Source organism: Polistes dominula, unplaced genomic scaffold, assembly GCF_049000335.1.
Source record: "Polistes dominula isolate Pdom_NZ unplaced genomic scaffold, Pdom_raw_medaka contig_49, whole genome shotgun sequence".
Lineage (NCBI taxonomy): Eukaryota > Metazoa > Arthropoda > Insecta > Hymenoptera > Vespidae > Polistes > Polistes dominula.
In genome coordinates, this window is record NW_028300914.1 from 1056511 (window position 1) to 1070862 (window position 14352).

Consider the following 14352-nt stretch of genomic DNA (forward strand, 5'->3'; position numbering starts at 1 on the left):
TTTCACGATTTTTTTTTAAAGTGGTTTCCCCCCGATTGGACTAGTCCACTGACTCTAAATTTAGGAGAAACCTACACTAAATGTTCAGTCCAACACCGTATACTATTGCGAACTTACGGAAAAGAATCCTTGGGTCCGTCTAACAATTAGCGGAAGATGTTTTCCCTTACAATGAAGCTTCAGTTTCCCATGCTAAATGCATATCTATCTATGCATATCAAAAAAGAAAAAAAAGAAAAAAAGACGGTAGTTCCAGCTTAAAAGTTAAATGAACATGATTTTATCTTTGGGAGTAAGATAGAATCATGGCTCGCGTGGGCAGGGTCGCATCCCTGAAGTAAATTCTTTATTTGTAAATGGTACCACCCTTTACGAACAAAAAATTTACCCGCTACCCATTAAACCACTTCTGAAACAGAAATTTTTAATGAATATTAATACAATTTTATTTGCAATGTAAGTAATTGGAGTATATTATATTACCTTCCGATCTAGGAACGCAATCAAGTTGAAGACAGTTATCTGATAAATTGAAAAAATAAATTCATATTAAAATTATTTTCCATTTAAAGTACGTTAATGTGTATGTAACGATTAAACCAATGTATATGCGTTGAAACAATCTATTGTTCTCATATAGTCTCTTAGGCCCCACCATAAGAGTACCATCCGAAAAATCCTTAAAATTATTATGGAGAATACAAAAAAAAGTATGAATACCCAAAAAAGAGAAAATAATAAATGAGGAGTACAACCTAAATAAAATTTAAATAACATCGTTTATTCTATTGAAAAGTAAAACACCCTAGAATAATTTCAATATATGCACATATGGAAATTACAAGTTATGGATATTCTATATTTAATAATTTTTAATCTACCTAAAGTATAGTATAATATTAGATGGTACCTGTAAAAATATAATACTTCATTTACCTGTAAAAATAATTATTTTATCCTACCAAATAGTTTACCATAACTCAGTCCTCTTTTGGTCCTTTGTCATCTTCTCTTGAAAAGAATTTTGACATCGTCTCCATAGTTCATCCTGCTAATAAAATATTTAAAATAGGATGGTTGGGGGAAGGAAGGATTTTAGGTAAGAACATGATTTCTCCCAATTATTGGAGGTAGGAGAAAATCATGGCTCGCGTAGGGCAGGGTCGCATCCCTGAAGTAGACCTTTCTTTGTGAAGAAACCAAAGAAAGATCTACCCGCTACCCACTGAAAAAAAAACCCCAAAACGAACCAGAAAAAGAAAAGATTATTTTGGAGGTCTGAAAAGATGCAATGAATGCATCAAAGGGCAAGTTCCCGATGAAACATCCGATGCACTTACAAGTGCATTAGAATTAATCATATTCTGAAACAAAATAAAATGAAAATTAAGTTTCTAATACCTAGAAAAAAAGATATATTAAAAAATACTATAAAATAATTAGTTTCTATGAATAAAATGAAGAATGAAGAAAGGTGTGGGGTAATTGGAAATGAAAAAATGATATGATATTAAAATGAGGAGGAATTCTGAATGGGATTGTACTCTATAAAATCAAATTTATCAAATACTCGATTTATTTTTGGCAATATAACATAAAGAAAACTATATTAATTACTTCCATTCTTAAAAAATCACTATAAATTATTGACGAGCAAAATAATAAAACAATCAAAATATCAAATGACCAACGAGCTATTCGCAAAAATTCAACCATGCTGTTGAATTTGCAAATAACTCATTGAGTCCATAGTTGCCCTCTTGAGCCACAATTAAGTGGGGGCCTCTTCGGCATTTTGCCTCTTCTTTCTTGATGCCTACTGTCGGACATTCCCTACGTGCGAGCATGAAAAGAATCATTGACCAAAAACGTCAATCGTTCCCAAAAAGTATTCTCATAATTTAGCATGTTACAACGATCAATGATATAGAATCAGAATCGTCCCTGATTCTAAATTATGAAATGAATAAAAAACCCGACCTAACCAACCCTAACACAACCCTGAAAATAAAAATGTGATTAGTAAAACATCCTGAGCTTTTTTTTACATCGAAAATAATTATTACCTTTTGATCGAGAGATATCTCTTCGTCGAAAGGAATATTATTAACCATGTAAATTATCGATTCTATTCTAATACCATATCGTTGTAACATGCCAGATTATGGTCCTACAATTTAGAAACGACTTCAAGACATTTTCACCCAATTACTCTCAACTGCTTATAACACTAATATAAATGAAATACATTTCATATTACAATACCTATGAAATAATTTCATTTATTTTTCTATCATACATACCATTTTGCAAAATAATTCCGATGTTCGTTGTATAACTCTGTTAAATAATTATTACAAAATAAATTCGCGTTTACCGTTAGCTATCCTAGCTCGTGGACAATCAATGAACTTAGAGTTCACCGACTGTGCACATGTTACACGAGCACATTTAATCGAATGTCCGAGCAGTTAATTAAGCTAATCCATGACACTTCGCACTATTACTATCTTATAATAAAAACGAATTGAAATAAAAATTATACTAAAAATGCAATGCATTTTTTTGCAATATATTTTTATTTAATTTAAATTGATTTATATCAAACATTTCAAAGACTAAATCGCGATAGTGCGAAGTGTTAAACCTGTTATACTTAAAACTAAGTATCAAATTCATCAAAGATTTTGCGAATTTAATTTCGATTATATCTCGTTCGAGATACAATCGAAGTAAAAATGAATCTTTCAAATGGTTGCAAATATCTTTGAATCATGATACATATTAAAAATGATAGAATTGTCACAAAATAAATTTACGAGTTAAGCATGATAGAATAAAAAGATAAAATTTTGTGACAATTCTATATAAAAAAACCCGGAGATGGGACTTGCACTATTAAAGTGCAAGTGTACCATGTGCTTTTCCGGGGTCCTACATACTTAAAATTAAAGTTTCACATTCACTCAGTAAAAAACACATGCATACCCACCCATTCACTCCACGGTTCTCACACACTCCACCAGGGTGCAAAAGCCTACACTAGAGAGCATGCCCCGGGGCACCTCCGTCACCCTAGTTCAACCACGTTTTCTAAACTTATATTCTAAAAGGTTACGTACCAGTTGCTGTAATCGTCTGCCAAGGCTAGTGATTATTGCAAATAAAACTACTGCAAAAATACAAGTATACACTAGTATATATATATGCATACTAGTTATATACGTGTATGTTTCCACAAATAAATGTGGGTGACTCTACTATGCAAAACGATTATTAAAAAAAATAAATAAAAATTCTTATCGCACGCGTGACTCTACAAGTTATTTTTATTTGAATAACTTTTTCAAAAATACGCGGTATTACACGTATCGCGAACAATGTACAATGCACCACCTACCACGCACACACAGGTGCAATGTACACCGTGCAATCACTAGCACAATGACAGCCGCCAAAGGAAAACTTATAAACTAATAACCCATGCAAACTTTTTCTCACCCATACGTGTAACACCTGGGTAACACGCATAAATGAGAACGAAGAATGCATAGGGGGGAGAAAAGGGGGTATTAGTATATTAGTTGCTGAAAATCCTAATCTAAAAATTGATTAATACAATAAAATATATATTCTCAAATAAATCTAAGCGGACTATGACTCTACAAGTCTTTAAGACTTTCAAAAAAAAAGAAAGATATTAAAAATTGAAAATAATTAAAAAACCTCGGACGACTCCTTTGATTCAGTTGGCTGTTCTAATTAAAGAACTGGGCTTTTTATAGCCGCCACTTAATTGCCAGAGTCTATCCGTTCGCGAAAGGGGTTTGTCTTCTTGCTCATTTATTTATAATATCGAAATTAATCACGATTAAATATACTAATTACGAAGCAATGCATGTAAGAAATTTATTACATGCTTTATTGGTACGAAATCGAGTAAATTAATACTCGATTTCACCACTACTAAAACCCGAATCAAACACGTAATAAAAAATAAAAGTGCATTTAAGTAATTTGCACTGTAAATTAAAATGAATTTAGCCGATAAGACAAGAAGACCTATCCTAAACTAATGAAACATACATACAATGAAATATACAGTTTCATGAGCCATTCCAAAAAAGGAATAATCCTTTTTTGGTATAAACTCATGTGCTCGTCAATAATTTTTTTGGTAAAAATTACAACCAGTAGCTCGTGCCGATTCGGACCTTTCATCCTCGGCATGATTGAGCACCGGAGGGACTTTAAATACAAACTCACGGTTTCAGAAGTTCTGCGATGGCTCCAAAACACTCCTACCTCGTAGAAAATGGTCCCAGCTGCATCCCTCGTCCACCAGGTCCATTGGATAATTCCTTGATGCACTTTTCCTTGCACTCACTCACTCACTCGCGTGATTCTAATAACGCGATAAACGAATATAAGAAACTATAGATAAGTTTCTTATCGCGAAACCGAAATTTTTCTTATACGGCGAACAACACTGACTCTACATACGCGTATGATTTGAATTTAATTTATACACGCCCGCCCGATCACTGACTCTACTTCGCGATCAAAATTGTACTTGTTAATTAATCGAACAAACACTGACTCTACTTTAAAAAACTGCATTGCACGCAGTCAAATACAAACACAAGAAAATTTCACTCCCGGTCACTTCACTGACTCTACTTTCGCGAACAGTCTGTACGACTGTTATAAATAAAAAAAAAACAACTTTAAACGAACAAATACACTATTGTAATTAACTGCATTGCTCGCAGTTATAGATGATTCTAAATCCGTGATATAAAAATAATATAATATAAAAGAACAAACAATGACTCTATTTCGCGATAAAAATTTAATTTTAATTATTCGAACAAACACTGACTCTACTTTTACAACTGCATACCGAACAGTTGAAATATCAAAACCCGACACACGTCTTACCTGTGAACAAAAAACAGAAAAACGAAACGATTAGAATCATTGTTATCATTTAAAAATCATATAAAATTATTGAAGAAATGTTTAATAGAAAAGTTAACTTACCTTTTCATCTTTTTAGATGATGCCTGACAGGTATCCTACCTTTAAAGATGACGATGCTGTAGACGGTTCAAACGACGGAGAAACTTTACGTGTTTCTTATCGCGAACACGGCACTGAATCTACTTCGCGATTCAATTTTACTTTAATTATTCGAACAAACACTGACTCTAATTTTTATTAACTGCATTGCACGCAGTCAAAAAATTCAAACACTCACACTGCTTACCCTTCTGAAATAAGAAAAAAGTACAAAACGATTAGAATCATTGTTATCATTTCAAAATTATAAGTAATTATTCAATTAAATGTTTAATATCAAAATTAATTTACCTTATATCTTCAGTGATGAATGCCCGATGGGTCTCCTACCCTTAGGATGACGATGCGCGCGCGTTTAAATCGAATAAAAGAAACTTTCGGAGTTTCTTTACCCGAACAAAACCGACATTTTTATATACGACGAACAAACACTGACTCTAATTCGCGATTCTTGTTCAACGATGCAAGCAAACGATCCCTTCATTGCCAACACGCACGATTGCAATGGTACTCTGAAACAGAAAAATGAAAAAGAACTATTAATATCATCGTCATAATATAAAATCACTTTGAAACTAACATCAAAATGTTTGATAGAAAAATTATACTTACTTGTAGTCTTCTGTGATGAATGCCCGATGGGTCTCCTACCCTTAAAGATGACGATGATCAGTAGACGGTAACGAAAATAAAAAACTATAATAAAGTTTTTTATTACAAACGCGAACGCGACCACGACCGAGACGTGTTTTAAACCGACCGCACTACACGTCAAAAAATCGACTGAAAGAATGTACATGATTAAAGTTACTACAAAATAAATCGAGTATTATTATGTAAAATATAATATGAAAGGAATATTTAAGGGAAAGTAATGAGAGGAATGTGAATATGGTATTAATTAGGAAAATGAAAGAAACCAATTATTATTATAATATTAATGATAAGCAGTCTTTAGCTAGATTTCACTTGCCATAGAATGTATATCATATTAAAATATGACAAACATTACATGGAAAGTAATATCCATTGCCCAGGTCTAACCACGAGGAGGTAACCGCTTCTGAAGACCCACGAGGGATGTGCATCCTGAAGATGCTCGCATCCGAATATAATTCAAAAGAATGAACCTAACTCTTAGGCCCCACCATAAGAGTACCATCCGAAAAATCGTTAAAATTATTATCGAAAATACCAGAGAAAAATTTCAATACTAAAAAATATAAAATGAGATAAACAAGGAGTATAATCTGAAAAGAAATTCAATAGAATCATCGATGATACTTAAAGCTAAAACACCCTGGAATAACTTCAACTTATAGAAATACAATCTATATACATTCACATACAAAATTTTCAATCAACATAAAATAAAGTATAATAATTAAAAAGAGTATACAATTAGGAGTTGTTCCAAGGAACTTATAAATAAAGAAAATACATTAAAAATAATGATCACACATGTGCAATGCTACAAAGAGAATTATATAAAGATACAAATTTTCATTTTATTTATACAAATAATTATTTTATACTATCCTACATTACCAAGTCCACTTCTTGTTCCTTTTTGGTCCTCCTTTGGTCCACCTGTGGTCGTTTCCTTACCATAGTCCAATCTGCAACAGAAAACAAAGGGATAAAAAAAAGTTAAAACATAAAAGGGATAGGAAAAAGGGGGGATAGGTATAACTTTTAAAGCGGAACTTTTCACGATTTTTTTTTAAAGTGGTTTCCCCCCGATTGGACTAGTCCACTGACTCTAAATTTAGGAGAAACCTACACTAAATGTTCAGTCCAACACCGTATACTATTGCGAACTTACGGAAAAGAATCCTTGGGTCCGTCTAACAATTAGCGGAAGATGTTTTCCCTTACAATGAAGCTTCAGTTTCCCATGCTAAATGCATATCTATCTATGCATATCAAAAAAGAAAAAAAGAAAAAAAAGACGGTAGTTCCAGCTTAAAAGTTAAATGAACATGATTTTATCTTTGGGAGTAAGATAGAATCATGGCTCGCGTGGGCAGGGTCGCATCCCTGAAGTAAATTCTTTATTTGTAAATGGTACCACCCTTTACGAACAAAAAATTTACCCGCTACCCATTAAACCACTTCTGAAACAGAAATTTTTAATGAATATTAATACAATTTTATTTGCAATGTAAGTAATTGGAGTATATTATATTACCTTCCGATCTAGGAACGCAATCAAGTTGAAGACAGTTATCTGATAAACTGAAAAAATTAATTCATATTAAAATTATTTTCTATTCACAGTAAGTTAATGTGTATGTAACGATTAAACCAATGTATATGCGTTGAAACAATCTGAAAAATAATTAAAGTATATTAAAATAATGAAATAATTGTTAAATAATCGATAGAAGTATCGATTATTATTTAAAAGTACGGGATATATTTACGGAGTACCTTCCTCTTCGAAATGCACTAATAGACTGAGCAGTTGTTCTCTATAACAAAACATTAATTAGAAAGTTGTTTATATGACATGTTTTTATGTTGAGCATGTGTCCAACGGTAATTATAATTCTAATAAAGAAAATTCAATATTATAACGTACAGATGTTATTATTTTATTTATTCTAAAGTAATTATTTTATTGTTCATGAACAGTGATGACATCAAATGTTAAATCATGCTGTAATATAAGTAGAGTGTATTAGAATATTAAAATAATTGTTAATTAATCGATAGAAGTATCGATAATTATTTAAAAGTACGAAATATATTTTCGGAGTACCTTCCTCTTCGAAATGCACTAATAGACTGAGCTGTTGTTCTCTAAAACAAAACATTGATTAGAAAGTTGTTTATGATTTTTCTTATGTTGATTATTTCTGCAACGGTAATTATAATTCTAATAAAGAAAATTCAATATTATAACGTACAGATTTTATTTTATTTATTCTAAAGTATGTATTTTATTGTTCATGAGCAGTGATGATTTCAAGTGTTAAATTATTCTGTAATATAAGAAGGATGTATTAGAATATTAAAATAATTGTTAATTAATCGATAGAAGTATCACTTATTGTTTAAAAGTACGGAATATATTTTCGGAGTACCTTCCTCTTCGAAATGCACTAATAGACTGAGCTGTTGTTCTCTAAAACAAAACATTGATTAGAAAGTTGTTTATATTACTTCATATATGTTGATCATGTGTGCAACGGTAATTTAAATTCTAATAAAGAAAATTCAATATTATAACGTACAGATTTTATTGTTTTATTTATTCTAATGTAATTAATTTATTGTTCCTGCGCAGTAATGACTACGAGTGTAAATTGTGCTGTAATATAAGTGGAGGGTATTAGAGTAATAAAATAATTGTTAATTAATCGATGGAAGTATCGATAATTATTTAAAAGTACGAAATATATTTTCGGAGTACCTTCCTCTTCGAAATTCACTTATAGACTGAGCCGTTGTTCTCTAGAACAAAACATTAATTAGAAAGTTGTTTATATGACATGTTTTTATGTTGAGCATGTGTCCAACGGTAATTATAATTCTAATAAAGAAAATTCAAGATTATAACGTACAGATTTTATTGTTTTATTTATTCTAATGTAATTAATTTATTGTTCATGCGCAGTAATGACTACGAGTGTAAATTATGCTGTAATATAAGTGGAGTGTATTAGAGTAATAAAATAATTGTTAATTAATCGATGGAAGTATCAATTATTGTTTAAAAGAACGTAATATATTCTCGAAGTACCTTCGTCTTCGAAATACAATTAAAGACTGAGCCGTTGTTCTCTGCAAAAAAATTATCTTTAGAAAGGTATGATATTTCCTTTCAATTGCAGACTTGTTTAAATCGACATATTGTGAGATAGTAGAAACCTGCATTAGAAAATAAAATATTTTCAATATAACAAAAATAATTTTATCCTGAAATTAAATAAAATAAATATTACAATAAAAGATTTCTTGTTTTATCAGTTTAATGACTGTAACATTATAAAAGTTATTAAAAATCATTATAAGGTAATTAGTTTCTGGAGATGAAATGGATAGGAGGAGCCAAGGAAAGGAATAGAAATATGTTCATTGGAAAATTACAGAAACTAATTACAATTATAATGTTTATGGTAAGCGGTCTTTGGCTGGATTTTACTTGCAATGGAAAGTAAAACATATCAAAATATGTTAAACATTACATGGAAAGTAAAATACCATTGCCCAGGTCTAACCACGAGGAGGTAACCGCTTCTGAAGACCCACGAGGGATGTGCATCCTGAAGATGCTCGCATCCGAATATAATTCAAAAGAATGAACCTAACTCTTAGGCCCCACCATAAGAGTACCATCCGAAAAATCGTTAAAATTATTATCGAAAATACCAGAGAAAAATTTCAATATTAAAAAATACAAAATGAAAGACAAGGAGTGTAATCTGAAAAGAAATTCAATAAAATCATCGATGATACTTAAAACTAACACACCCTAGAATAACTTCAACTTATAGAAATACAATCGATATACATTTATATACATAATTTTCAATCTCCATAAAATAAAGTATAATAATTAAAAAGAGTATACAATTATAAGTTGAATCATGGAATCTATAAGTAAAGAAAATACATTAAAAATAATTATCAAACACGTTCGACGCTAAAAGGAGAATTATATAAAGATGCAAATTTTCATTTTATTTATAGAAGTAATTAATTTATACTATCCCATATTACCAAGTTCACTTCTTGTTCCTTCATGGTCCTCCTTTGGTCCACTTGTGGCCGTTTCCTTACCATAGTTCAATCTGCAACAGAAAACAAAGGGATAAAAAAGAGTTAAAACATAAAAGGGATAGGAAAAAGGGGGGATAGGTATTACTTTTAAAGCGGAACTTTTCACGATTTTTTTTTTAAGTGGTTTCCCCCCGATTGGACTAGTCCACTGACTCTAAATTTAGGAGAAACCTACACTAAATGTTCAGTCCAACACCGTATACTATTGCGAACTTACGGAAAAGAATCCTTGGGTCCGTCTAACAATTAGCGGAAGATGTTTTCCCTTACAATGAAGCTTCAGTTTCCCATGCTAAATGCATATCTATCTATGCATATCAAAAAGCCAAAAAAGAAAAAAAGAAAAAATAAGACGGTAGTTCCAGCTTAAAAGTTAAATGAACATGATTCTATCCTTGGGAGTAAGATAGAATCATGGCTCGCGTGGGCAGGGTCGCATCCCTGAAGTAAATTCTTTATTTGTAAATGGTACCACCCTTTACGAACAAAAAATTTACCCGCTACCCATTAAACCACTTCTGAAACAAAAATTTTTAATCAATATTAATACAATTTTATTTGCAATGTAAGTAATTGGAGTATATTATATTACCTTCCGATCTAGGAACGCAATCAAGTTGAAGACAGTTATCTGATAAACTGAAAAAATTAATTCATATTAAAATTATTTTCTATTCACAGTAAGTTAATGTGTATGTAACGATTAAACCAATGTATATGCGTTGAAACAATCTGAAAAATAATTAAAGTATATTAAAATAATGAAATAATTGTTAAATAATCGATAGAAGTATCGATAATTATTTAAAAGTACGAAATATATTTTCGGAGTACCTTCCTCTTCGAAATGCACTAATAGACTGAGCTGTTGTTCTCTAAAACAAAACATTGATTAGAAAGTTGTTTATGATTTTTCTTATGTTGATTATTTCTGCAACGGTAATTATAATTCTAAGAAAGAAAATTCAATATTATAACGTACAGATTTTATTATTTCATGTATTCTAAAGTAAGTATCTTATTGTTCATGAGCAGTGATGACTTCAAGTGTTAAATTATTCTGTAATATAAGAAGGATGTATTAGAATATTAAAATAATTGTTAATTAATCGATAGAAGTATCGATTACTATTTAAAATTACGGAATATATTTTCGGAGTACCTTCCTCTTCCAAATGCACTAATAGACTGAGCTGTTATTCTCTAAAACAAAACATTGATTAGAAAGTTGTTTATATGACATGTTTTTATGTTGAGCATGTGTCCAACGGTAATTATAATTCTAATAAAGAAAATTCAAGATTATAACGTACAGATTTTATTTTTTTATTTATTCTAATGTAATTAATTTATTGTTCCTGCGCAGTAATGACTACGAGTGTAAATTATGCTGTAATATAAGTAAAGTGTGTTAGAGTAATAAAATAATTGTTAATTAATCGATGGAAGTATCGATAATTATTTAAAAGTACGAAATATATTTTCGGAGTACCTTCCTCTTCGAAATGCACTAATAGACTGAGCTGTTGTTCTCTAAAACAAAACTTTGATTAGAAAGTTGTTTATGATTTTTCTTATGTTGATTATTTCTGCAACGGTAATTAAAATTCTAATAAAGAAAATTCAAGATTATAACGTTTGAATTTTAACATTCTTTTCATTCTAACGTAATTATTTTATTGTTCATGCGCAGTGATGACTCTGAGGTTAAAAATTTCCTGTAATATAAGTAGAGTGTATTAGAATATTAAAATAATTGTTAATTAATCGATAGAACTATCGATTATTGTTTAAAAGTACGAAATATATTCTCGGAGTACCTTCCTCTTCGAAATGCACTAATAGACTGAGCTGTTGTTCTCTAAAACAAAACATTGATTAGAAAGTTGTTTATATGAATTCATATATGTTGATCATGTGTGCAACCGTAATTATAATTCTAATAAAGAAAATTCAATATTATAACGTACAGATTTTATTATTTTATTTATTCTAAAGTAAGTATTTTATTGTTCATGAGCAGTGATGACTTCAAGTGTTAAATTATTCTGTAATATAAGAAGGATGTATTAGAATATTAAAATAATTGTTAATTAATCGATAGAAGTATCACTTATTGTTTAAAAGTACGGAATATATTTTCGGAGTACCTTCCTCTTCGAAATGCACTAACAGACTGAGCTGTTGTTCTCTAAAACAAAACATTGATTAGAAAGTTGTTTATGATTTTTCTTATGTTGATTATTTCTACAACGGTAATTAAAATTCTAATAAAGAAAATTCAAGATTATAACGTTTGAATTTTAACATTCTTTTCATTCTAACGTAATTATTTTATTGTTCATGCGCAGTGATGACTCTGAGGTTAAAAATTTCCTGTAATATAAGTAGAGTGTATTAGAATATTAAAATAATTGTTAATTAATCGATAGAAGTATCGATTATTGTTTAAAAGTACGAAATATATTCTCGGAGTACCTTCCTCTTCGAAATTTACTTATGGACTGACCCATTGTTTTCTAAAACAAAACATTGATTAGAAAGTTGTTTATATGACTTCATATATGTTGATCATGTGTGCAACGGTAATTATAATTCTAATAAAGAAAATTCAATATTATAACGTACAGATTTTATTATTTTATTTATTCTAAAGTAAGTATTTTATTGTTCATGAGCAGTGATGACTTCAAGTGTTAAATTATTCTGTAATATAAGAAGGATGTATTAGAATATTAAAATAATTGTTAATTAATCGATAGAAGTATCACTTATTGTTTAAAAGTACGGAATATATTTTCGGAGTACCTTCCTCTTCGAAATGCACTAATAGACTGAGCTGTTGTTCTCTAAAACAAAACATTGATTAGAAAGTTGTTTATATGAATTCATATATGTTGATCATGTGTGCAACCGTAATTATAATTCTAATAAAGAAAATTCAATATTATAACGTACAGATTTTATTATTTTATTTATTCTAAAGTAAGTATTTTATTGTTCATGAGCAGTGATGACTTCAAGTGTTAAATTATTCTGTAATATAAGAAGGATGTATTAGAATATTAAAATAATTGTTAATTAATCGATAGAAGTATCACTTATTGTTTAAAAGTACGGAATATATTTTCGGAGTACCTTCCTCTTCGAAATGCACTAATAGACTGAGCTGTTGTTCTCTAAAACAAAACATTGATTAGAAAGTTGTTTATGATTTTTCTTATGTTGATTATTTCTACAACGGTAATTAAAATTCTAATAAAGAAAATTCAATATTGTAACGTTCCAATTTTAACATTCTTTTCATCCTAACGTAATTATTTTATTGTTCATGCGCAGTGATGACTCTGAGGTTAAAAATTTCCTGTAATATAAGTAGAGTGTATTAGAATATTAAAATAATTGTTAATTAATCGATAGAAGTATCGATTATTGTTTAAAAGTACGAAATATATTCTCGGAGTACCTTCCTCTTCGAAATTTACTTATGGACTGACCCATTGTTTTCTAAAACAAAACTTTGATTAGAAAGTTGTTTATATGACTTCATATATGTTGATCATGTGTGCAACGGTAATTAAAATTCTAATAAAGAAAATTCAATATTATAACGTTTCAATTTTAACAATCTCTTTATTCTAATGTAATTTATTTATTGTTCATGAGCAGTGATTACTTCGAGTATTAAATTATGCTGTAATATAAGAAGGGTGTATTAGAATATTAAAATAATTGCTAATGAATCGATAGAAGTATCGATTATTGTTTAAAAGTACGAAATATATTCTCAGAGTACCTTCCTCTTTGAAATTTACTTATGGACTGACCCATTGTTCTCTAAAACAAAACTTTGATTAGAAAGTTGTTTATGATTTTTCTTATGTTGATTATTTCTACAACGGTAATTAAAATTCTAATAAAGAAAATTCAATATTATAACGTTCCAATTTTAACATTCTTTTCATCCTAACGTAATTATTTTATTGTTCATGCGCAGTGATGAGATTCCAAGTGTTAAATTATTCTGTAATATAAGAAGGATGTATTAGAATATTAAAATAATTGTTAATTAATCGATAGAAGTATCGATTATTGTTTAAAATTACGAAATATATTTTCGGAGTACCTTCCTCTTCGAAATTCACTTCTATACTGACCCATTGTTCTCTAAAACAAAACATTAATTAGAAAGCTGTTTATATTTCTTTTTGTTTTATTTCGAGCATGTGCAACAGTAATTATAATTCTAATAAAGAAAATTCAATATTATAACGTACAGATTTTATTATTTTATCTATTCTAACGTAATTATTTTATTGTTCATGAGCAGTGATGACTTCGAGTGTTAAATTATGCTGTAATATAAGTAAAGTGTATTAGAAAATATTGAATTTAGCGCGTCAGTAATTAATCGATAATGCAGATCATTCCCGCGAATTTTTTATTTATCGATATAATTTAGGGTGGCATGCCTGAGAGAAA